This window comes from Orycteropus afer, unplaced genomic scaffold, assembly GCF_000298275.1.
Source record: "Orycteropus afer afer isolate SDZICR_OR568_19922 unplaced genomic scaffold, OryAfe1.0 scaffold00240, whole genome shotgun sequence".
NCBI classification, from domain to species: Eukaryota; Metazoa; Chordata; class Mammalia; order Tubulidentata; family Orycteropodidae; genus Orycteropus; species Orycteropus afer.
In genome coordinates this window covers 4,802,444-4,829,501 of record NW_006921827.1, presented here as the reverse complement: position 1 = coordinate 4,829,501, position 27,058 = coordinate 4,802,444, and positions in this window count along the sequence as shown.

The window sequence follows — 27,058 nt, the reverse complement described above, 5'->3', positions numbered from 1 at the left end:
CCTAGTCCGCCATCTTGCCGGAACTCTCCTCCATGTCATTTTTTTTAAAAAAAGTCCTCTCCCTCCCAGCAAAGAAAGTAAATATAAACAGATAAGTCAAAGTTACACACTCAATTCTGTAATTCTATCCTCATCTTCCTAAAAAGAGCCCACAGGGAACTTTGGGAGGAAAAGAAGGACTTTCACTAGAATTTTCACAAGTGTGGCATTGAAAAATGTTTTACTTTTCCAACAAAATTTCAAAATTTGTGGAAAATTATGCTTTAGCTTCTTGACTGTGTTCACCAGAAAATAACAGGGTTGTTGGCAGAGCAAAAATTGCTACATTATAGTAATAATACATTGAGTTCATAAAACTCTGTCAAACTCCAAGTGTGTTTGAGAATATTATCTTGTCCAGGCTCTCAAGACCCCAAAAGGTCAGCAGGAAGGAATGATTCTATTTGTTGTAAAGACTCAGATTTGGAAACACATTACTTCAACCACATAAGTAATTGGTGACTCTTGTTGCTTGTATCCTTTGTTATTTCTGGACTTTCTGAATTCTACACCTCCTCTTTTCCTGCTCTGCTCCCCTCCCACCCCCAATCTTGATAAACCGTTCAAGGAAACAGCCTTTCTGCTCAATAGAGTATAGTTTGCTGATCCCCAAGTGAGCTGATCCTTGAAGCAGTAGGTCATGTGCAACTGTTTCAACTATTTAGTAGAAACTAGGTCACCTTGCTCAGGTTCCAAACAACTCACCAAGTGCCTAATTTTTGATTAGTCTCAAGAGCTCTGTCAGCTAAAGTGCCTGGGTATTTGAAGTCAGCACTCACGTCCCTCACCACTGCAGCTTTGTACTGTTCTGCTCAGAAATGGCCTGAATTCTAAAATCACATCTCTCTTCCTCTTCTTTCTGGATCATACCTGGACATTCCTGGAGGTTCTGGCAAACATCTGTCATTATCCTTGGGCTAAGCAAGGTGGGAATTTTGGAGTCTGTGGTAGTCCTCCCTTTGCTGTCATATCTTCCAGGAAGCAAATCCCTGCACACACATGACCTTCTTTGGTCTTCCATATTCAGTGAAGTTTCCAGGGATAGTGGTCCATGTATGAAGGGTGCAATCCTGCTAACACAACCAGTGAAGCTGTGCAATGAAAGGAGCAAGAGCTTAGGAGATACACAGGCCAGGTCTGAGTTGTGGCCCTAGCATGACTAGCTATTAACCTTGAACAAATGAAATGGATTTCATGGGTCTGGATGTCTTCATCTGAAAAACAGAAATATCATTTTTAAATGTTGTAGTGAGGATTATCAGAGATAATGTATGTAAAAAACTGAGCACAGACCCTGATGCTGAGGGACACTCAGTAAATCATTGCAATAATGATAATGAATATTATATTATAGATTGTGTCTCCTAGAAGATATGCTGAAGTCCTAAAGTGTGAATGTGACTTTGTTTGTGCACAGAGTCTTCAGACATGTTGTCAATTAACATGAGGTTATATTGTAATAGGGTGAGTCTTAATCCAATCTGAGTGGATTACAAAATAGAGACTCAGAGACACATAGTGGGAAGATGGCCATGTGAGAAAAGCGTTATAAGCAACCCAAGGAATCTAAGGCTATCAAAAACTAGCAGAAAAAGAAAAAAAAAATTTCCCTAGAAACTTCATAGGAAGTGTGACACCTTGAATTTGGACTTTCAGCCTTCACAATTATGACACAATAAATTTTTCATTTGAAGTCATTCACTCAGTAGTAGTTTATAACAGCAGTCATAGGAAACTAATACAATTAGTGACCAGCGAATGGTTTCTAAGGCTATGAGAATAAGTGAAACTGTGCTTTCTATAGACCCATCTATGACCATTAAGCACTCCAGAAATCTCTGTCTCAGGAAACCACTGAAGATTAGACGCTAATCATTTAAACTTCCAAAGTCCCTATCTAGTAGCAGTGTACCCTGACTATAGACCTCTGTGTTAAAGAGCATCTAAAACTCTTAAAAGTTGAATGAACAAATCCAAGGCAATGGCCTTTTTATTCTAAGAAGCATTTGTTGGACTTACTGGGTGCAAGTCACCCTGCTTAGTGCATCTGTTAAAATTAGAATAGATAAGTGTATTTGCTTTCCTCAAGGAATTAAAATCTACTAAGGGAGATTCATATACAAGTGCATGTAGCAATGGCAGACAATGCAATTCAAGATAGCACATTCACAGATCCCGTACAGAAAGCACAGGACCACTCCCAATAGTCTTCTGAGAGTCTATGATGGGCTGTTCAAGGACCAGCAAGTGGTAGATGTGCCTCAGGCACAGAAGTAAAGCATAAAAAAGAAGAGATACAAGTAACCCCTTCACTAAACCCTAGACCATCCCTCCTGGACTTTCTGCTTTCCAAGTGCAAATGGGATGTGGCATTGCTGCCAACTATTTATGTTCTAACATACATGTATGTGCTTCCACTGTTTACTTGAAGGACCTTCAGACAGATACGGCTGTTTTCCTTTTTAAACCTGCATCTCTCTGGGTGTCTGGGAGTCCCCTCATCCAGGGCCCTGCTGCCTTTTGCAAGCATGACTAAGATGCCTTCTCCTAACAAAAGACGAGTTTATGCATTCTTTGGAATGTCCAAGTGTCTTATGAGGTAACAGAGTAAAAACTGAGACTGACAAGGTCATCCAAGGGCATGAACAAGAACTGTGGGACATATGGGCCCATTTGAACACCTCAGCCAAGCAATGAGCAAATCTTGGCTGATGGTGTCCCGTGGAGCCTCAGCTCCTTCATATAAGCCTGCAAGGGAGTTGGCTCTTCTTTCTCAGCTCCTGGTGAGGCTGCAAATGCCAACCCCAATCTGGACAGGAGATGCGCCTCAGTTAACGCCCAGGTTAGAAGAGACAGTGAGCAGCTCTTCTCAGGCTTGCTGAGGTACTCACAGAGGGGGCCCAGGTTTAGAGAACAGCATCTGGTACCTTCTCATCATTCACTCCTAGCTCAACAGGCTCAGGACCTGCATCCACCAGCCTGGAAAACTCCTTCAGTCATACAGCTGGTGGCCCTGTCAAGAAAGAGAAGCATCCTCACTGGTTTGCCCCTCCAGACCAGGATTCCTCAGCCAAGTCCCTCCCTCACACAACCTCATCTATACAAGTAGCCAAAGAGATCCTATCCTTCTTAAGTAAAGCACTGACCTTTACTCCCTTGCTTCAAAAGGTCCAGTTTCTCCAACAATCTTCAGAATAAGATACAAATTCCCTGGTTCAAAATACAATGCACTTACTGACTGGCCTTTACTTACTTTCCAGCTGTCTTCTACATACCTCCTTTCCTCTCTTTATCCAGTGGCTCCCATAATGAATGCTCTCTAATCTATTAGTACCTCATTCATATTCTCTCTCTCTCCTCTGCATTGAAAACAACCGGCACCTCTAATTCCTCATCCTCTTGCTCAGCAAAACTCTTTCAGGGCTCAATTTAAATGCCATTTCCTCCTGGAAGACAACTTTACCTGCAACTATCCTAAAGACTGAGTGAGATAGTCCTTCTTTGAGTATCTAAAGTTCCCTATACTTCCTATGGATTATCATATATTAGGAGCTCTGGTGGCATAGTGCCTAAGCCATTTGACTGCTAACCAGAAGGCTGGCAGTTCAAACCCACCAGCCGCTCCTCGGAAGGAAGTTTGGGCAATCTTACATTGTATTATGTTAGTGATTTATTTGTCTCTTCACTGCCCCCAATGGTCCACATGCATACTACATTAAGCTTGAGAGGAACAACTCTGCTATTGACCATTATAGGCATATCTGTTAACTTAGCATAATACTTGCCACAAAAAGAAATGGTCTATAAATATCTATTAAATGTGTGAATCTGTATCAAAATTAGTAAAGGACTTTACTATAGTTATAGTAAACTTTGGTTCAAGGGACCTAATAGAGCATCCAATTCAACCCTCCTTCCTTTACAGATAAGGGAATTAGAGCCCAGAGAAGTTAGTTATTGCCTACTTGACAGTTAGAATTCTAGCATGAATGGAATCTAGATCCCTAAATTCCACAGCGAGAGTTCTTATATACACCAAAAAATCAAGAAGCCACCATGAATGGGATAACTTCTTCTTTTGGGATATGATCCTTGAAACTGGATCCTCAAATCAGGCTAAAATTAAGAAGCCTAGTGGTAGTGTTATCTCCAGAAGAAACTCCATCTTTAACCCACCCATTTCTGCTGGATCATATTATATAGACATCCACTCTAAAGATTTCACACTGTTCTTTGAAATTTTTCTTTTTCCATGTTGATAGGGTGGACGTGAACAACCAGAATATTATGCAATCATAGTATTTTCAAAACCCCTTGTGGTTTGGCATAATAAATATGAGCAAGATAAATCTTGGGTTCTCCCCTCTAAGTTCTATTGCTGATTTATTGAGTAATTTGTGACAAGTGGATATATGAAAATATTATCCATAAGACAATAATTTACAAATTCATACTACTGCATTTGTTTCCTGTGAAGTTTTATTTTAATGTTATATTATAACCCAAATAGTTCTATATTGGGGAAATTGAGTGGATTGAGTTTTGCAAATATTCCATCTGGAAATTGAACTCAACTCCTAGGTATTATCCGTGGTTTAGTAACATGAGAGCAGAAGGGAGGTTGGTGCTTGGTACTGGACAGAGGAACAATCAGAGATGCTGATTGTTAAACATCAGTTGGTTAACAGGGAGTCCCCTAAGAATAAGTGATATTATCATGCTCTCTTGATTCAGTAGAAGTCATGACATGACTATTCTTAATGTTACCACTGAGCCACATTCTGTCCACTGGTTTAACTGAAAAAAAAAAGAAAAACCAATGGTAAAACAATTTTTTTAAATAAAAAAGCTCACCTCTTTAAAATAATCTCTATTTTAGACTTTTCCTGTGTCCTAACATAATCTTATTTCCACTCTCTCCTTGGTTGAGGCACTCTTGGTTCCTTGGCAAGAGGCAGCACCACAGACTGTTGCTCTGGGCCCTGTTCCAAGCAAGCAAAAGTTCTTTGCCTTCCATCATCTAATCACTTATGGTCACTCAAAAGACAGCTTTCCCTAGGAGAGAACAATACTGAAAACTCTTAGACATGTCCTGATGTCCTGATCTTCATTGTAGGAAGAAACAGAGCAACTTTGCCTCCAGAAATATACTGAAAACACCAGATGTTTGAATGGGTAATATCATATTCAAGGAATATTCTATTTAGAGAAATAATCTGCAGCCAACTCATCAGTGACATTAATGTGTTTTATGGAGGAAACAATAGAATCATTACTCTTTGGGGAAAAAAAATCATAAATAAAGCTAACTGGTTTGATATAAGGCTGAGAAATATAATCAATTATTGTACTTTTTGTTTTTTGTTTGAATTAACCATTCCACATTCTTTTATAATGTGAATAAGCAATGCAACCAATAGCTATCAAGTCAGTTCCAACTCACAGCAACCCTTCCTTGGGTTCCCAAGGTGGTATCTCTACAGAAGTAGATTGCCCAGTCTTCCTGCCGAGGAGTGTGGTGGGTTTGAACCACCAGCCTTCTGGTTAACAGTCAAATGCCTTAGGCACTCTGCCACCAGAGCTCCTTTTTATAGTGCAGACAAAACTAATGTATTGTGTAAAATGATTTTTAAACTAGAAGATAGCATACTTTTAAAACTTAAAATAGGATCCAATAACAGATGGTACCATTCTCTATTGACCAAATATATTCCCTAGTAAATCCTAGTTATCACCCTACTTGATCACATAGTTCTGCTGAGGTTGTCCCCAGAGAGACACTGACCCTACTCCTGATATTTTCCCTAGTCTGTTTCTGCCTTGAGGCAATTCCCACTATTGTCTTCCCTCTGAAGGTCTTAGTTGGACAAAAGTCACACTAGCTTTCCCATCTTTTGAACATGGCTTTCTCTGGGGTCACCTTTATTGTATCCAAGCAATCCTGCCCTCTAAAATGTTCTTTAAAACAAAAAAAGAATGAAGTGTCCTCAGAGTACTGATACATTCTCACTTTAAACAATGCAGATGTCACCTTCTCTTAAGGGAATTTCTCTCTTACAATAGAAAACAGAAGTTTCAATCATTCTGACTCCCAATTCTCTGTTCTCATTCTTTTGATGTGGAGGAGGATTTTGATAAATTGCCAGCATGGAACTTTTGAAGGCCATGTTGTTTGTTCACATGATGGTCTCTTCTCTGATTGGGACAGTGTCCTGCTCATCTCTGTATGCTAAGTCTGACACAATTCTAGGTTCTTTATAAGGGCTCACCAAATGTCTGTTGGTTAGCCAACATTCTTAACAAGAAACAGGATCTTTACAACAATATTTGTAAATGGTGTTTATTATTTATCCCAAGACTCCCACTTAAAGGAGAAATCACTTTTACAAGAGCCTGGCTTCTATGTGAGTAGTTCCATTGACAATAAGTTACTTCACTAATTGGAGGTTAACCTCTTGCTGGAGAAAAATGTGGAACAAAACTCAAAAAAAAAAAAAAAAAAAGCCAGTCTTACTGGTCTGACTGAGACTAGTGGAACTTCAGGACTATGGCCTTTACATACCCTTCTGGCCTAGAACTGAACTTATTCCTGTGACTCAACTTTCAGCCAAACAATAGATCTATGATATAAACAGTAACATCAGACAGGTAAGCATGCCTTAGAACAATCAACCTAAGACATCAAAAGGACAGCATTTGCCCAGGTATAAACTCAGAAGGCAGGAATGGATAAAAAAAGAAGGACAAAGGCAATGGTAACCACAGGGAGGAGGTGGGAGGAGTGTTATTACAGTGTGCAGATTACAATTAATGTCATGAAACAAAGTGTATATGAACTGTTGAATGGAAAACCAATTTGCTCTGTGAACTTTCACCCAAAAAAAAAAAAAAAGTGCATTGCACTTCTAATTCAAAAGATTCCAGGTTCAAGTCCTTGCTTAGTCATTAAAAAAAAAAAAAAAAAGTGAGTGGTAGCCTCCTTGAAATTTCCATTTAATTTGACATAAAATAATCTTGGAATCTACATCCTAAAATCATCTTGGAAGCTCTGCTTGGCTTTTGACATGAGCAATAGAACATCATCTTTCTTTACTAATCCTGAGAACTTGGATCTAGTAATAGGACATCGGGATGGATAACTAGATGTTCTGGTTACCTCATTCCACTCTGACAGGAACATACCACAAATGGGATGGCTTGAACAAACAGGAATTTATTCTCTCACAGTTTGGAGGCTTTACGTCCAAGTTCAAAGTACCAGGCTCCAGGGGCTGGATGAAAGCACCCTGACCTTGGGCTTCAGCTCTGCCTCTTGCTCCTGGCCCACTGAAGCTAGAGACATCTCTTCACTCAGTCAGCCACTGGCTGCTGAGGCTGACAAGCCCAAGGTCAACAAATAAAATGGCACAGTCTCAATGTTACCAAACCACACAGCAGGCCAATAATTCAAGTCCATTGTAAGTCCCAAGGTTGGCAGAGTATGACAGGCTGCTGAACAATGACACAGCTACATGCAGGGTCCAAGTGTGCCATAAGCTAGAAACCATTCCTAAGACTTCTGCTTATATAGAGAAGCAGACCACATTCCCTAAGGCAGCTACTCAGCTACTTGTGGTAGATCCTATCATGGAGTTGATTGCCAGTCTCATCATGGAGTATAACTACCACCAGATAGCTGCCCAGCCACTCAACCAGGCCCAGCCAAGTTGACACACAAACATAACCACCATACTAGGCAATAAGCCAATAACTAGATAATAAGCTGACCTTTATGTATACTTTCCATTGTAGGAGGAAAAAAATGAAAAACAAAAATTCCATTTTTAAGGTAAGAGAGTTACCTACATTGCAAGGGCCATGACAGAAGACATTTCTCTTCATTCTGAATCATACCATATGGCTAATTTCTTCCAAAGTAATTTTAAAACATTTGGCCATTCATTCATTATTAAACTACTTTTTAATGCCTACTAGATGGTAGATACTGTGGTAGGTGCTGCAGATAAAGAGAATGAAGACAATCAAGGCTTTTAAGAAATTCACATTCTTGCTGTAAAGACATAAATTAATAAATAATACTATGTTACACAGGCTCTGATTTCTACCGCACAGAGTTATATAGAACTTTAACCAGAGAAATCTTTAACTCAGTAAGAATCATGAAAAACTTCCCAGAGTGGAAATACTTGACTTGATTCTCTGGATGAGAGAGTAAAACTTAGCCATCTAGGCAGGGAGAGTATCTGACACAAAAGGATCAGTCTGTACAATAGCATGGTGGATGCAGAAACTAAAAAACATTCAGGCTTACAAGTTGCTTGATGTGTTTGGAATATAAATTGAAATGGGGGTTTATAAGGAAGTGAAGCTGCGTGCACGTGCTGGGGCCCTAACATAAAAGATCTAATGTGCCTTGATAAGGAGTTCAGCCTCTATCTTTTAGAATAAAGAGTCATTAAAAACCTTCACAAGTTTTTCACAAGAGAGAAATATCAATACAATATTTTCATTTTGGAAAGATCACTTTAGTGGTAGAAAACAGATTGGAAGGACAAAAGAAGAAGAAGAAAATGGTTGGGATGACCTACGATATAATGAGAGGAGGAGCAGTGGAAATAAATACAAAGGGACTGATGTGAGACACTAAGAAAGTAGAATCAACTGGACACAGTAGCATTTTGGATATGAATCAAGCAGAGAGAGGAGGCCAGAATGATTCCAAGGTTTCCAATTCATGTGACCAGGTGGAAAGAGCATAGTCCCTAAATCACTTTTCTCAAAGTGTAGTTTGTGGACCACAACCATTAGAATGATTAGCGATGTTTACAATGTTGGTTCATGGCTCCATCCTACACTTAATGAGTCAGAATTTGTGCCTGCTTAAGTTTGAAACCCAGTAAACTAAAGTAAGAAAGGCAGGAAGAGGAAAAGTTTGGATAGGAAGGAAGGTAATGAGCTTGGTTTAAAGCCTGTTATTTTTGTTAAGCCAATGAAATAGCCAAAGGGTTGGGTTTGACAAGAACATGGAACTCCAGGGAAACATAATATCTAAAGGTTTTTTTTTTTTTTTTCTTTTTTTCTTAGGAGTCAACACCTTCTACTATTGTTGACAGGTGCCATTGAGTCAACACTGCCTCAAAGCAAGTCTATGCACAACAAAACAAAACACGGCCTTGTCCTGTGCCATCCTCGCAATCATGCTATGTTTGAGCTCACTGTTGCCGCCACTGTGTCAATTCATCTTGCTGAGAGTTTTTCTCTTTCCCACTGTCTCTCTACTAAGCATGATGACTGGTGCCTCCTGATAACACGTCCAAGATTCATGAGACAAAGTCTTGTGATTCTTGCTTCTAAGGAGCCTTCTGGCTGTACTTCTTCCAAGATAGATTTGTTCATTTTTCTGGCAGTCTATGGCCTATTAGTATTCTTCACCAACAGCATAAATCAAAGCTATCAATTCCCCAGTCTTCTTTATTCATTGTCCAGCTTTCACATGCATATGAGGCAATTAAAAATATCATGGGTTAAGTGCACCTTAATCCTCAAAGTGACATCTTTGCTTTTAACACTTTAAAGTTCTTTGCAGCAGGTTTGCCCAATGCAACATCTTCTTGGTAATAGCTAAAAACACAGGGAGTTTTTTTAACATCCCAAGAGGGCATAGAGAAGCAAGAAGGAGAGGCAGCCTGAGATTAACAAGAACACTGGCACATAGAATATAGTCAAAGGCAAAGTAGCCCACAGGGATCCATGGCAGATAATAGCACAGAGTATTGAGTTCAGCCCTGGCTTTCACTGAAGCAGGAGAGAAGATACATAAGGCGAGCTGGGCATCTTTAAATATAGGACATAGTGCAAGCATGGCTTTTCTGCTTATTCTAATCCATTATATCTCTAGAGAGGTGAAGGAGAATATGTCAGCTCATTGGAGCTTAAATTTGTAGTGAAAGGTTGTCTTTTTTTTTTCCAATTGTAATTTGGATGAAAGTTTGCAGAACAAATTAGTTTTCTATTCAGCAACTTATGCACATTTTGTTTCATGACATTCGTTGCAATCCCCTTAATATAACACCACTCTTCCCACTTCCTCCCTGGGTTCTCCAAATCCATCCATCCTTCTCTCCTTGACTTCTTGACTTCAGAGTTTTGTTTGAGGGTATATACCACTCTGTTTGTCTCATATGGTTAATTGTTCTAAGTAATATATTCCTCCCAAGTGTTATTGTTCACTATAAGCCTGTTGTTTCACTGAAAGGTGATCCCAAGTGGTGGTTCAGTTCCAGGTGTAAAGGTTATCTAAGGGTCACAGTATCAAAGGTTTCACCAATCTCTATAAGACAAGTAAGTAGGGTCTTTTTTATCATTATTTTTAATATTCTTCTTCTTTTTTTTTTTCCATTCTGTGCAGGGCTTTCCATGGTCCCTACCAGAGTAGGCAGTAGTGTTAGCTGGGCACCATCTAGTTATTCTGGTCTCTGAATAGTGGAGGCTATGGTTCACGTAGTCCCTTAGTTTTTTGGACTAATTACTTTCTTGAGTCTTTGATTTTGGTCACTCTTCTTTGTTCTAGATGGTAGAGACCAATAGTTGCATCTTCAATGGCCACTCAACAAGCTTTTAAAATCCTGGTTGCTATTCACTGAAGTAGGAGGTAGAACATGGCCTTTGTGAATTAGGTTATGCCAATTGATCTAGTAGTCCTTTGAGTCTAATGCCCCCAAGTCCAGTGACTCATTCCCTCAAGATGTTTGGCTATGGCTAAGTTTTCATAACTTGTCCTCTATATGCTTTACTATAAACATGGATATACAGGTAGATATATAGAGACCAGGAGAACTAGATGATGCCCAGCTAACTACTCCGATTGGGATCACAATACAAGATCCTGGACAGAGTGACAGAAAAATGAAAAACAAAATTGAAAATTAAAAAATTATTAAAAAAGATAGATTTACTGGTCTGATAAAGACTGGTAAAACCTCTGAGACTATGACCCATAGACACTCTTCAAACCTGGAACTGAATGCATCTCTGGCAATCACATTTCAGCCAAACTATAGACAGACCTATAAAATGAATAATAACACCCATGAGGAATGTACGCCTCAGAACAATCAAGCATACAAGATCCAAAAGGCATCATTTACCCAAAATCTAACTTCAAAAGACAGGAAAGAAAGACAAAAGTGGAAGAATGCTGTTACATTGAGGGGATTGCAACCAGTGTCATGAAACAAAATGTGTATAAATTGTTTAGTAGAAAATTGAGTTGCTCTGTAAACTTTCACCCAACCTATAATAAAATGTTAAATAAATAAGGTAAGAAATTCTTCTTCAGAGACAAGCATCAATAGAATCTAATACTTCAAATCTATTTAAGGTGACTTCTCTGTTTTAGGCTGGACAATGTGACATATTAGTTCCTCACTGACAGAAATAGAGAGAGTACAATTACTTTCCCACCTTCAAATGCATTGAACTCAAATACTTCAAGTGTTTAAAGTAACTCAATCTATGCACACTTCAAACAATCAGCCTAGCTCTGGTAGAGTTCTTAGATCATCCAAAACATTTGTTTTTCCCTTGTAATCGATGATACTTATTATATCTGAAAATTCAAACAATTCCCATAACACACACTTCAACCATCACTTCAAAACAATTTATTTACCACTATCAGCAATACTAAAGACCTTCCTAAATCATTAATAGTGGAAGAATTTTAAGGTTTTTTATTGTGGCAAATCACCACTCATCTGTCAGTTTGTAGTACTGTTGAAGGGACAGGGAGGCCATATCTTCTGACCTCTTCTAGCCCCACAAGAGGAAGATAGAATCACCATCAGTAGCCCAAGGCCTATCCCTGTGAGACCGGACATGCTGCCTCCTAACAGCCCTTTCACCAACCACGACACCAACCCTTCCTTCCATAGCACCCACTGCCTCTCTGCTGGGTTCGATAATTTGCTGCAGTGCCCACACAGAACTCACAGATTATGGGGTTTATTAGGGAAGCAACAAGCTACAACTCAAGTTCAGGAACATGCTCAGTGTTTGAAAATTCAAGTCTGTTTGAGACTTGTCTCAAAATTCAAGTGTTTGAAAACTCAAACAATTCCCATAACATACACTCCAACCATCACTTCAAAACAATTTATTTGTCAAACAGACAAGTCTCTCAGCCCTCTGTTTCTCACCCAACAGTCTCTCTCAGTCTCTCTCCTAGCAATACATGTCTCTCAGTGTCTCTCCCAGAAGTGCATATCTCTTGGTGTCTCTCCCAGCAGTGAGTGTCTCTTGGTGTTTCTCTCAGCAGTACATTTTTCTCAGCCAGCAGTCAGAGAGACTCTTTCTGCCTCTAGGAGGGCTCCTTTTCAGCCTGGCAGAGTAACCCAAGCCAACCAATCCAAGCTTCAGAATTCTATATACCTGAGAAAGAGCCAACTTCCAAGAATATTGTTTTGTGTCACTCTCAATAGAAATACCCCAGGTGGATACCTTTAGCAATCAGGAGCTACTCAGTTGCTCATGGCAAATTCCACCACGGACTTTACAAAGACTTATGGCTAGAAAAGCCACACTATGTAATTTACCACACTGCAAATACTATGGTGGCTTATGTGTTGCTGTTAAGCTGGAGGTTATGCCCAGTATTTCAAATACCAGTAGGGTCATTGTTCTGGTTACCTAGTGCCACTCTAACAGACATACCACAAATGAGATGACTTTAACAAATAGGAGTTTATTCTCTTACAGTTTGGAGACTTTAAGTCCAAGTTCAAAGTGACAGTCTCTAGGGGCTGGTAAAAGCCCCTCAACCTTGGGCTTCAGCTCTCCTCCTGCTCCTGACCCACTAGAGCTAGAGGTTTTCCTTCACTCAGACAGCATTTGGCTACTGAGATTGACAAGCCCAAGGTTGACAAGTAAAAAGGCAGTCTCGATGTTACCAAACCACACAGCAGGTCATTAATTCAAGTGCATTGAAAGCCCCAAGGTTGGCAGAGCATGACAGTCTGGTGAATAATGACACAGCTACATGCAGGGTTCAAGTGTGCCATAAGCTAGAAACCATTCCCAAAGCTATTTTTTATATACAGGAAGCAGACCACATCCCTAAAGCAGCCACTCAGCAGCTCCAATAGATTCCACCATGGAGTTAATTACTAATCTCACCATGGGGAATAACTAAATTCATGTGCCCAGCCACTCAACCAGGCCCAGCCAAGTTGACACACAAACTTAACCACCACAGTCATCCGTGGTGAGCATGTTTCAGCAGAGCTTTCAGACTAAGACAGACTCAGAAAACAGAAGAGGCCATACACTTCTCAAAGAATTAACCAGTGAAAACCTTAGGAATAACAGTGAAACACTGTTTTATATATTACTGGAAAACTTTATGAATAGCCCAGGAACATTGTCCTATATAGTGCTGGAAGATGAGCCTCTCAGTTGAGAAGGCACTCAAAATATGACTAGAAAAGATTTGCCTCCTCAGGGTAGAGTTGACCTTAGTGATGTGGATGGAGTAAAGCTTTTGGGACCTCCATTTGCTAATGTGGCATGACTCAAAATGAGAAGAAACAGCTGCAAACATCCATTAATAATCAGAACATGGAATGCATGAAGTATGAGTGTAGGAAAATTGGAAGCTGTCAAAAATGAAATGCAATGCATAAAAATCAATATCCTAGGCATTAGTGAGCTGGTGAAGGATGTCATTTAGATGTCATGCTTGGTAAGGTGGAGGACTGACAAAAGAGGGGAAGGCCCTCAACAAGATGGACTGACACTGTGGCAGTGGCAATGGGCTCAAGTATAGCAAGGATCATGGAGCTGGTGCAGGACTGGGCAGTGTTTCGTTCTGCTGTGCATAGGGTCAACATGAGTCAGAGACAACTTGATGGCACCTAACAACAACAACAGTGAGCTGAAATGGACTGGTTTTGGTCATTTTGAATCAGGTAATCATATGATCTACTAGGCTGGGAATGACAAATTGAAGAAGAATGGTGTGGTATTCATCATCACAAAGAATGTTTCTAAATCTATCCAGAAGTACAATGCTGTCAGTGATAGGATAATATCCATATGCCTACAAAGGAGAACAATTAATACTAGTATTATTCAAATTTATGAACCAACCACCAAAACCAAAGATGAGGAAATTGAAGATTTTTACCACCTTATGAAGTCTGAAAGTGATGAAACATGCAATCAAGATGTGTTGATTATTTCTGCTGATTGGAATGCAAAAGTTTTAGAAAAGAAGAATCACTGGTAGTTGGAAAATATGGTCTTGGTAATGGAAGAGATGCCAGAGATCACATGAAAGAATTTTGTAAGACCAATGACTTATTAATTGCAGATACCTTTTTTAAACAATATAAACTGCAGTTATTCACTGGAATTCACAAGATGGAGTACATAGGAATAAGATTGACTACATCTGTGGAAAGAGGCGATGGAGAAGCTCAGTATCTTCAGCCAAAACAAGGCCAGGAGCTGATTGTGGAACAGACCATCAACTATTCATATATAAGTTCAAGTTAAAGCTGAAGACAATTAAAACAAGTCCACAAGAGCCAGAATATGAACTTGATTATATCTTTCCTGAATTTAGAGACCATCTAAAGAATAGATTTGATACACTGAATAACAATGACCTAAAACCAGATGAATTGTGGGATGGGATCTAGAACATCATCCATAAAGAAAGAGAAAGATCATTAAAAAGACACCAAAGGAATAGACCAAAATGCAGGTCAGAAGAAACTCTGAAACTTTCCCTTGAATGGGGAGTAGCTAAAGCACATGGAAGAAATGACAAGAAAAAGAGGTGAACAGAAGATTTCAAAGAGCAGCTCAAGAACACAAAGCCAATTATTATAATGAAATGTGCAAAGACCTGGAGTTAGAAAACCAAAAGGGAAGAACATGCCCAGCATTTCTCAAGCTGAAAGAACTGAAGAAAAAAAATTAAGCCTCAAGTTCAAATATTGAAAGATTCTATGGGCAAAATATTGAATGATGCAGGAAACATCAAGAGAAGATGGAAGGAATATATATCACTGTACCAAAAAGAATTCAATGATGTTCATCCATTTCAGAAGGTGGCATATGATCAAGAAGCGATGGTATTGATGGCAGAAGTCAAAGCTGCACTAAAAGAAATGGCAAAAAACAAGGCTCCAGGAATTAATGGAATACTTATTGAGATGTTTTAACAAATGGATGTTGCACTGGAAGCACTCACTCATCTATGCCAAGAGATTTGGAAGACAGTTACCTAGCCAACTGACTGGAAGAGATCCATATTTGTACCCATTCCAAAGGAAAGTGATCCCACAGAATGTAGAAATTATTGAACAATATTAATAGCACATGTAAGTAAAATCTTGCTGAAGATAATTCAGAAAACAGATGTAGCAGTACATTGACAGAGAACTTCCAGAAATGCAAGCTGGATTCAGAAGACATGGAATGAGGGATATCATTGCTGGTGTCAGATGGATCTTGGCTCAAAGCAAAGAATACCAGAAAGCTGTTTACTTGTGTTTTATTGACTATGCAAAAGCATTCGATTGTGTGGATCATAACCAATTATGGATAACACTGAGAAGAATGGAAATTCCTGAACACTTAATTGTGCTCATGAGGAACCTGAACATAGATCAGGAGGCCGTTATTTGAAGAGAACAAGGGGGTAATGGTTTAAAATCAGGAAGGGAGTGCATCAGGATTGTATCCTTTCACCATACTTATTCAATCTGTATGCTGAGCAAATAATCTGAAAAGACTGGATATTGTACAAAGAAGAGTGTGGCATCAGATTTGGAGGAAGGCTCATTAACAATCTGTGTTATACAGATGACACAACCTTGCTTACTGAAAATAAAGATGACTTGAAGCACTTGCTGACGAAGATTAAAGACTACAGTCTTCAGTACGGATTACATGTCAACATAAGTAAAATGAAAATCCTCATGACTGGACTAATAAGCAGCACCACGAAATGGAGAAACAATTGAAGTTGTCGATGATTTCATATTACTTCATTCCACAGTGAACACCAATAGAAGCAGCAGTTAAGAAATCAGATGCTGTATTTCACTCAGCAAATCAGTCACAAGAGATCTATTTAAAATGCTGAAAAATAAAGACATCTCTTTGAAGACAAAGGTGCACCTAATCCAAGCAATAGTGTTTTCAATCACCTCATATGCATGTGAAAGCTGCACAATGAATATGGAAGACCGAAGAAGAGTTGATGAATTTGAGTTGTGATGTTGGTGAAGAATACTGAAAGTACCTTGGACTACCTGAAGAACTAACAGGTCTGTCCTGGAAGAAGTGCAGCTGGAATGCTTCTTGGAAGAGAAAATGGCCAGACTTCATCTGACCTACTTTGGTTGTTGTCAGAAGGGGCCATGATACAGTGGCTGTATTGATGGGTTCAAGTATAGCAAGGATTGTGAGGCAGGTGCAGGACCAGGCAGTGTTTCATTCTATTGTACACAGGGTCACTATGAGTCAGAGCTGACTTGACAGCACCCAACAACAACATTTTGGCAAACTAGTCTTCAAGGGGTTTTTCAGGATTCCCCCTGGAAAACTGAAGAAAGTTGATTAGCACAGCTGGACATAGACAATAGAAAGACGATTATTATATCATGTCCAATATCTTGGCTAATATTCTTCAAGGGTCAGAAAGATAGAAGGCAAAGGTAATTTGACAATTCTGAGCCCAACGTACCTAAACTGCTGTTGACCATGCTGTTTATTCAAGTCTCTCAGCATTACCACTCTGTGTCGTAGTTTACCCATCTATAAAAGAGGAATAATAATTCTATCTATCATATATGGTTGTTGTGAGGGCTCAGTGAGGTAATATATATAGTAAGTGTTTGGTAAGTGTTTGCTAATATTGTTTTTATTGTAGGAGTCAAAACACCATCATATTAATCTGCTAAAAAAAAACTAAGAAAATAATTATCAACATAAATGAAACTTCCTCATTTTCTTTTATTTTTGAAGACCCTTAAACACATGCTTCTAAAATCTAATTACAGCATTATTAATGAAGCTGATACACTTTGCCTCTTTAGTAATACCTGAACTTTAGTCTAAATAGATCCCATAGAATTCCACTGAATGGGACAGTTTCCTGCAAATAAGAATAAGTACTTTGGCAAAAATATGCATCCTGGTTCCCTCATTTTCCAGCATAAAAATATAGAGAAATGTTCTTAGTTCTAAGCTTGTTTCCTAATTCATAGAGGTGAGGCCTTATTATTAATGTTGAAGGATTTTTGTAAGGATTGAAATTGAAATAATAAGTCTCAGTTAATGTGTTCCCCTTTCTATCTCACTAGAAGTACCAAAATTTGTCACAAAGTTTATCATTGATGGAATGTTTGTCTAAGGTCAAGAAATAAGGTTTAGCAATAAAGAACTACAGAATTCTAACATATATCAATAAAACTTCCCATCTCTCTTGTTTCTTATTATACAGTGCATTTAAATCATGAAAGTTCAATCAATGTCCTGTCAAATATCATCCTGGTTGAAAAAAAGTTACTAAGTAGTTTGCTCAAGACTGATTGCAGAATTGAAGCTCAGTCCTTGTGCCAGGAAGCACCAGCTCAAATATCTAAGGGACCATCCATGTAATACAAAGAAGAGAAGCAGGTTGGTTATTACCATATAGAGAGGTGAGGACTGTGGCAAACTCTGTTCATACTTTCTGTAAACTGAGCATTGGCAATGACTTGGATTACCACAATTGTCCCCATGTAAGAATGTAGGCCTCATGTGGCCAGATATTCTAATTTTGAAGAGAAACCATAAATCACATTTGTATGTGAAATTTCATGAATTCTAAACATTAGTAAAAAAAAAAAAAAAAAAAAAAAAAAAACCTCTAAGTCAAGTAATAAATCTTTTGTGCCAACTTCACTCCATGGGCCATGGGGATACAACTTCTGATTTGTAAATCATCATTATGACCACCATATGGCCAACCCTGGAAGAATCTCAAAAATGGTCACTGATACAAACCATTTTTTCTTACCATCCATAACTTGTTTGGTTCTTTTTCATTTCATATTCAAACAAGACCTACAAGATAATGTTAAAAAGCTCTTACAAAGGAAATTTCAAAGAAGTAAACTTTCCTGAACTACCTCAGAGAGAAATTTTGCCTAAGATCTACTCAAATCCTTTATTTGGCAAGTGTTGGGCCCATTGGTATCTGAAAATCTGTTTTCTGAAGCAAAGACAAAAGACAAAAGGGGCATATCTGTCTACATTCAGAAGCCCCCACCCCCACCCCAATACTGCCAGCTGACCTTGACAAAAGGATGGTTGTAAGTGGCTGGCCATCAAGCCCACTGACATTTGGAAGCACAGATGCAGCCCAGAGCTCTGGTAGGATTTGGCCAGGAGCTCCAGTGAAAAGCCTAAGCCTTAGGGGCAGACTCCCCTGACAGTCTGAACAGGAAGCTGATCTGTCACTGTCTGGCTGGTGTGGCTGAAGCGGCTGTCTGTGACAAGTGCTGACACTGGATGCTTGAATAGGGGCTCAGTCAAGCACACATTTGTTACAGAATACTCCCCCAACTCATATTTCACAGGATAATCAGAGGCAGTGAGGCGAGAACCAAAGCAGTTCATCTCCAGAATATTAGCAATGGCGGTTATCATGCAGGCACAGCTGGGCCAAAGCCAGAGAAGGCTTCTTCTGAGACGACAAATGTTCAGTGTTCCCTATGGGTAGAGATGGAACCAACCAGGCCTCCATTTATCCTTCCCATACATTAATGTATGGTGCTCTGACACCCCCATGAGGCTCCTAAAGGAATGAACACTGAAGATTATGCCAGACTGGGAGTTAAGGTACAAGCTTAGAGGTAACTAGAATTTGGGGGTTCATTCGTTTCAGACTCAGGCAGGCCTTTGGCCTTTTGTTTCAATAGTCCTTGCTTAGTTGAAGTAAAGTGAGCCCTTTGGGACTTCCCATTGTTCTAAAGAAAAATGTTTTATTTTTGTTTCATTAGTGCCTCCTTTCAATGCCCTCTAAGATGCTCAATCAGGCACTCAATCAGTCTGACTGAATAGAAAGACAAATGAAGGTAGTAGAGGAGATGCCATTGAATTTACATTTACTTCAAGAGTTTCACAAACAGATGACTTACTTTCTCCACTCTTTCTAATTATATTAGCATGGCAATCAAGGGCAGTGATTATTTCCAAGTGTTTCATCTATTAACTAAGATGTCCCCACAACCCTGCTTCAAAGCCCACCCTGTATTGTTAGTGATGTATATTTTTTTGGAAACTGGAGAACGAATATTAAAATAACTGCCCCCCCCCAGTAAAAATGACTCTTTGAACTCAAATGCTAAATGGTTTTGACATGACTACCTGATACATAGTTATACAATTACAAATTAGGCAATATAAAGAATGAGATAATTGCTAGAATACTAATAAGTATGCAGGTCACCATAATGGTAAGAGTAATAATATTAAGAATAACCACTAATATTAGTATGTAATAAGTGTTCTTCTAAGTATTATATGGAAATTACTGAACCTTCATAATAACCAATGAGATAGGAATATTATTATCCCAATATTACAGGGGAGAAAACAAAGGCCCAGGGGCCATAATTAAATTGTCCAACTCACATAGCATGGATGAGGCAGAGACGGAATTATAAGAGTTATTTATACACGGTTGTGAGGTGGGGTGTGAAATAACTGAATTGAAATTCAAACATCTCGATTTAGTTTTAATGCATAAAGAATACCAACTAATTAGTGAGAAAAAAAAAAAAGACTACTCCAACAGAAAAAGAAGCAAAAAATAGAAAATCAACATTAAATTTTGACAAGTGACCCAGAAAATGCATGTGAAATCTCACTAGTACTCATAGTTTAAAATTAGAAAGATATGACATGCTATCATTTGCCTATCAACTTGACAAATAGGTCTTAAAATTATAATATCCTGTGTGAGTAGAAGTGTACTATATCTAAAATTATAATATCCTGTGTGAATAGAAGTGTATTATCAGTCACTATTAGCAAAGGTATTGATTTATACAACATTTCTGTACTTATTAACTGCAAATACCTTCTTCCAACAACATAAATAGCAACTATACACATGGACCTCACTAGATGGAATACACAGGAATAAAATCAACTACATATATGGAAAGAGGGATTGGAGAAGCTCAGTATCATCAGTCAAAACAAGGCCAGGAGACAACTGTGGAGTAGACCATACTGTGATCATATGCAAGTTCAAGTTAAAGCTGAAGAAAATTAAAATAAGCTGAAGAGACTCAAAATATGACTTTGATTATATCAAATCTGGATTTAAAAACCATCTGAGAAATAGATTTGACACAATGAATGTCAAAGACCAAAGACCAGACGAGTTGTTGGATGACATCAAGAGCATCATACATAAAGAAAGCTAAAGATCATTAAAAAGACAGGAAAGGAAGAAAAGACCAAAATGGATGTCAGAAGTGACTCTGAAACTTGCTCTTGAATGGAGAGTAGCTAAACTGAATGGAAGACATGACAAGATAAATGAGTTAAATAGAAGGGCAGCTTCTATTCAAAGGGCAGCTCAAGAAGATAAAGTATTATAATGAAATGTGCAAAGAACTGGAATTAGAAAGTCAAAAGGGAAGAACACCCTTGGGTTTTCTCAAGCTGAAAGAACTGAAGAACAAATTCAAGCTCTGTATTGCAATATTGGAGGATTCTATGGGAAAAATAGTGAACAATGCAGAAAGCATCAAAAAAAGGTGGAAGGAATACACAGTCACTGTACCAAAAAGAATTGGTTGACATTCAACCATTTCAGGAAGTAATATATCAAGAACCAATGGCACTGAAGGAAGAAGTCCAAGCTGCACTGAAGGAATTGGCAAAAAAAAAAAAAAAAGGCTCCAGAAAGTCAGAGAATACTCATTGAGATCTTTCAACAAATGGATGCAGTGCTGGAGGCACTTATTTGCATAGGCCAAGAAATTTGGAAGACAGCTACCTGGCTAACATACTGGAAGAGATCCATATTTGTGCCCATTCCAAAGAAAGGTGACCCAACAGAATTTGGAAATTATCGAACAATATCATTAATATCAACGTAAGTAAAATTTTGCTAAATATAATTAAAAAATGGTTGGAGCAGTATATTGACAGAGAACTGCCAGAAATTCAAGCTAGATTCAGAAGAGGAAGTGGAATGAGGGATATCATAAACCAAAAGCAAACTCACTGCTGTTGAGTCAAATCTGATTCATAGCGAACCCTCCTTGGGTTTCTGAAGTGGTATCACTATGGAAGTAGATTGCCCAATCTTCCTTCTGAGGAGTGGCTGGTGGGTTGGAACTGCCAGCTGATGTCAAATGGATCTTGCCTGAAAGCAAAGAATACGAGAAAGATATTGTGTTTTATTGATTATGCAAAGCATTTGACTGTGTGGATGATAACAAATTATAGAGAGCATTGTGAAGAAGTGGAATTCCAGAACACTTAATTGGGATCAAGAGGAATCTGTACATTGACTAAGAGGCTATCATTTGAACAGAATAAGGGGATACTGCATGGTTTAAAATCAGGAAGGGTATGTATCAGGATTGTATTCTTCTGCCATATTTATTCAGTCTGGACTATATGAAGCTGGAGTATATGAAGAATATGGCATCGGGATTGGAGGAAAAATCATTAATAACCTGTGATATGCCAATGACACAACCTTGCTTGGTGAAAGTAAAGATGACTTGAATCACTTACTGATAAAGATCAAAGACTACAATCCTTCCCATGGATTATACTTCAACAGAAAAAAAAAATAATAATAATAATCCTCACAAATGGACCAATAAGCAATATAAAAATAAATGGAGTAAAGATTAAAGTTGTCAAAGATTTCATCATCTTACTTAGATCCACAATCAACACCCTGGGAGATGGTAGTCAAGAAATCAGAAGTCATACTGGGCACTGGGCAAATCTGCTGCAAAAGATCTCTTTAAAGTTTTAAAGAGCAAAGATATCATAAGGTGTGCCTAACCCAAGCCATGGTATTTTCAGTCACCTCATGTACATGTGAAATCTGGACAACGAATAAGGAAGACCAAAGAAGAGTTGATGCCTTTGAATTGTGGTGTTGGCAAAGAATACTGAGAATACAGTGGACTGACAGAAGATAAACAAATCTGTCCTGGAAGAAGTGCAACAGGAAGAATGCTCCTTGGAAGTGCAAATGGCCAGACTTCATCTCACCTACTTTGGTCATGTTGTCAAAAGGGACCGATCCCTAGAAAAGGATATCATGCTTGGTAAAGTAGAGAGTCAGTGAAAAAGGGGAAGACACTCAATGAGATAGATTGATACAGTGACTGCAACAATGGGCTCAAGCATAGCAAGGATTGTGAGGATGGCACAGGGCCAGGCAGTGTTTCATTTTTTGTACATAGAGTCCCTATGAGCTGGAGCTGACTTGATAGCACCTAAGAGCAACACAGTAATATACATCAAAATCCTGAAAGACATTTATATCTTCTGTGGGAGTTTTAAAACATGGCTGTAAATTATTTGCCACTCCTTCCATAAAGAGGTGGAGGCCTATACCCTCTCCTCTTCGAATCCAGACAAGATGACAACATTTTCTCTAATACAGTAGGAAAAAAACAGTAGCAGCTGACTTCAGAGAATAGGTCATTAAAGCCCATGCACCGTTGCATTTGCCACCAGGCCACTCACTGTTGGAGCCTTGAGCTGCCACATAAAACTTTCAACTACATAGATCACCAGAAGGAACACTGATGTCATAGTGTTCAAAGCATTCACTGTTAACCAAAAAGGTAGGCATTTCAAGCCCAAGAGCCATTCCATGGGAGAAAAATGGGGTACTCTTCTTCCATAAAGATTTCCAGCCTTGGAAACTGTATAGGGTGCTTCTACTCTGTCCTGCAGTGTTGCTATGAGTCAGAATCAACTCGATGGCAGTGGGTTTTGATTTGGAGATCACCAGGCTGGAACTGAGCCTAGGCTTTGAATTATCCCAGTTAAATTATCATGGGGCAGAGGAGAACCATTGAGACTGCATCATTTTTTAATTCCTAACCCACGGCATCCATAAGCATAATACAATGGTGGGTTTTTTTTACCACTAATTTTTGGGTTGTCTTGTTACACAATAAAAGATAACTGATAACATTTTATACAGTAATTATTTTTCTGGAAATCTATTCTAAGGGAATAATTGAGATATGTACAAAGAATTATGTACAAAGATATTTATGGCATCATTGTTTAAAATATGGAGAAATGTGAAATACTAATTTGAACAATAAGGATTTTTTTCATCTGCATGATAAAATGAGGCAATTTAAAATCAGGTTTTGCAAAGCCAATAATATGAACACAACTCAATTATAAATTATTTAAAGAAGAGTTTTAAAATAGGATAAAAAGCAGTTCACTTTTGTAGGAAAAATGGACATACATATGCTTTATAAATGGATGGAAATACTGTAAAATGTAAATAGTGGATGACTATCATTTTCTTCTTTATGACTTTCTATACTTATAAAATTTCCTAAAATTGATAAAAGTAGTAGACAAAGTACTGATGATACATCTAGAGCCTCACTAAATGTATGTAACTTTTAAGAAGTTGTAGAAGATCAGAGTTCAAATTACAACAAGTTCTACCTTAATATCTTTGGAAAGACACAAAATCTCTAATCTTTAATTTTCTCATCTTGAAGTAAAATGAACATGCTGACCAGTAATTAATTTAATATTCTCTCTGGATGTGAAAGTCATTTTTACTGTTAACTCTATCTGTTCCCACCATGACTGTGAAGAAAACCTTAGATTTAAAGCCTTTCAATGAACATGAACAGACACTTCACCAAAGAAGATAATCAGGCAGTCCATAAACATATGAAGAAATGTTCATGATCATTAGCCATTAGAGATGTAAATCAGAACAACAATGAGATATCATCTCACCCCAGCAATGATAGCAAAGTTCAACTAGGCAGAAAATAACAAATGCTGGTGAGGGACAATGTAAAGAGATTGGAATTCTCATACACTGCTGGTGGGACTGTTAAAAACAGTATGGCACTTCCTTAAAAAGTTGGAAATAGAAATACCATTTGATTCAGCAATTTCACTACTAGGAATATAATTTAAATGGGTGAGATCTAGACATGAACTGGTATATGCACACCCATGTTCATTTCAGCACTATTCACTACAGCAAAAAAGAAAAGAAACTAGCCCATCAACAGATGAATGGATAACCAAACTATGGTACATACATACACACAATGGAATACTATGCAACATTAAAGATTAATGAAGAATCTGTGAATCACCTCGTAGTGTGGATGAACTTGGAGGAAATTATGCTGAGTGAAATAAGTCAATCACAGAAGGACCAATATTTTGAGTCCATTATTATAAGAAACTAAGGAAAGGTTTATGCAGGGAAGGAAATTTATTTTCTTGGTAAAAAGGTATGAAATCAAAGAGGAGGGAAAATTCCTGACTAGTTAAGAGTAGTGTTGATTTGGGTGAAGGGAAAGGCAACATAACATAAGTGTGTGACAAACACAATAACAATAGTGAAAAAGAGGACACAGAGAGGGCACAAAAGGTATAGACAACAGAGATAAATACTATTTGTTCTGGTTACCTAGTGCTGCTCTCACAAGAGTATAACACAAATGGGATGGCTTGAACTAACAGAAGTTTATTCTCTTACAGTTTGGAGGCTTTAAGTGTGAGTTCAAAGAGCCAGGATCTAGGGGCTGGGTGAAAGCCCCTCAACTTTAAGCTTCTGCTCTGCCTCCTGCTCCTGGCCCACTGAAGCTAAAGGCTTTTCTTTACTCAGACAGCTGCTGGCTGCTGAGGCCAACAAGGCCAAGGTTGACAAGTAAAAAGGCACAGTCCCGATGTTACCAAACCACATGGCAGGCCATTACTTCAAGTCCGCTGAAAGTCCCAAGGTTGGCAGACCATAGCAAACTCCTGAACAATGACACAACCCAGCTACATGTAGGGTTTAAGCGTGCCATAAGCTCGAGACCATTCCCAAAGCTGCTTCTTATATACTGGAATCAGACCACATCCCTAAAGCAGCTACTCAGCTGCTCCAATACATTCCACCATGGATTTAATTATTAATCTTACCATGGAGAATAACTACCACCAGCTGCCCAGCTACTCAGCCAGGCCCAACCAAGCTGATATACAATGTTAACTACCATAATTCTACCCCTTGTCAATTTGGCACCTGTACAGATCTTCAATGGGAGGTATCTATACAGATCTCCTTCACTGGTTGACTCCAGTCCCCTAGTTCCTGAGTGGTGACCTCACCCTCTTGACCTGGCAGGCCCCGTTCCTCTCCCTCTTGGGTGTGGTAGCCCTACCCCCTCACTCTTGGACAGCAGCTATGGCTCCATCCCACGAGCTCACATGAATGAGCAGCCCCACACTCCAGAACCAAGTTGATGAAGGTCTGGCTCTTTGAAACCTAGGGCACTGTGGTGGTTTCAAAGGGTCCTACCCTTGACACTGAGGCAGCGCTGCTTCCTGTTTCCTTGGTCTCTCTGCTTCTGCCAATTAATGTGAAAGGCAACCCACTCTGCCAGAAATTTTCCTGCCTCAAAAGCACTCAGCTTTCTTGCTCTGTGGGCTGGCCAACCTGCTACTCCCTTTCATGCCAGTCTCTTCTACCAATTAACACCTGAAGGCAACCTACTCCACCAGAAGCTGCCTACCCAAAGGCATCCAGCTTTCTCCTCCGTGGGCCGGAAAGGCTGTCACTGTCTCACACCGGTCTCTGGGCTCTGCTCCTGCCGTCTCTCACACCATATGCTGGGGTCTCTCTGCCAGTGTCTCAGGTCAAGGATGCATACCACTCTCTTATTTCCGTACTTTAGGTATCTGTCAGAGCAGCACTCCACTCTCTTGGTACCGTATTCTGTTTTGGTTACCTCATGCTGCTCTGACAGGAATATACCACAAATGGGATGGCTTGAACAAACAGAAGTTTATTCTCTTATAGTTTGGAGGCTTTAAGTGGGAGATCAAAGAGCCAGGCTCTAGGGGCTGGATAAAAGCCCCTCAACCTTGAGTTCTGCCTCCTGCTCCTGGCCCAATGAAGCTAGAGGCTTTTCTTCGTTCAGAAAGCTGCTGGCTGCTGAGGCCAATAAGCCCACAGTTGACAAGTTAAAAGGCACAGTCCCGATGTTACCAAATCACAAAGCAAGCCATTAATTCAAGTCCATTAAACATCCCAAGATTGGAAGAGCATGGCAGGTTGCTGAACAACGACTTGGCTACATGCAGGGTTCAAGCGTGTCATAAGCTAGAGACCATTCCCAAAGCTGCTTTTTATATACAGGAAGCAGATCACATCCCTAAAGCAGCTATTCAGCAGCTCCAATACATTCTACCATGGAGCTAATTACCAATCTTACCATGGGGAGTAACTACCACCAGCTGCCCAGCCACTTAGCCAGGCCCAACCAAGTTCACATACAACTTTAACTACCACACTATTACAAACACAATACTGCATTATCAGTAACAACAAACACTAGTCTATGGATACAGAGGCAGACAGGTGAGAAGACCAGGTGTGGGCAGGCGAATGGGAATATACCCATATCCACAGAGAGATTTCACTGATGATATTCCTATATGCATATTTGTGCTACAAAAATATCCATAGACAGTATGGAACTTACAACAGAAATGTTAAGGTAGCTTCTTAGCCAAAACCAAGCACCTTGAGGAAATGAGTCACTGGGCCAGTCTTGGGACCATGATCTTGGGGGGCATCAAGCTCAATTGGCACAACACAGTACGTAAAAAATATTGATCTGAGAGGCGGGGCAAGATGGCGGACTAGGCAGAAGGATTGCACAGACCCTCTTCAACAAAGAAAAGGGAAACCAATTAACAC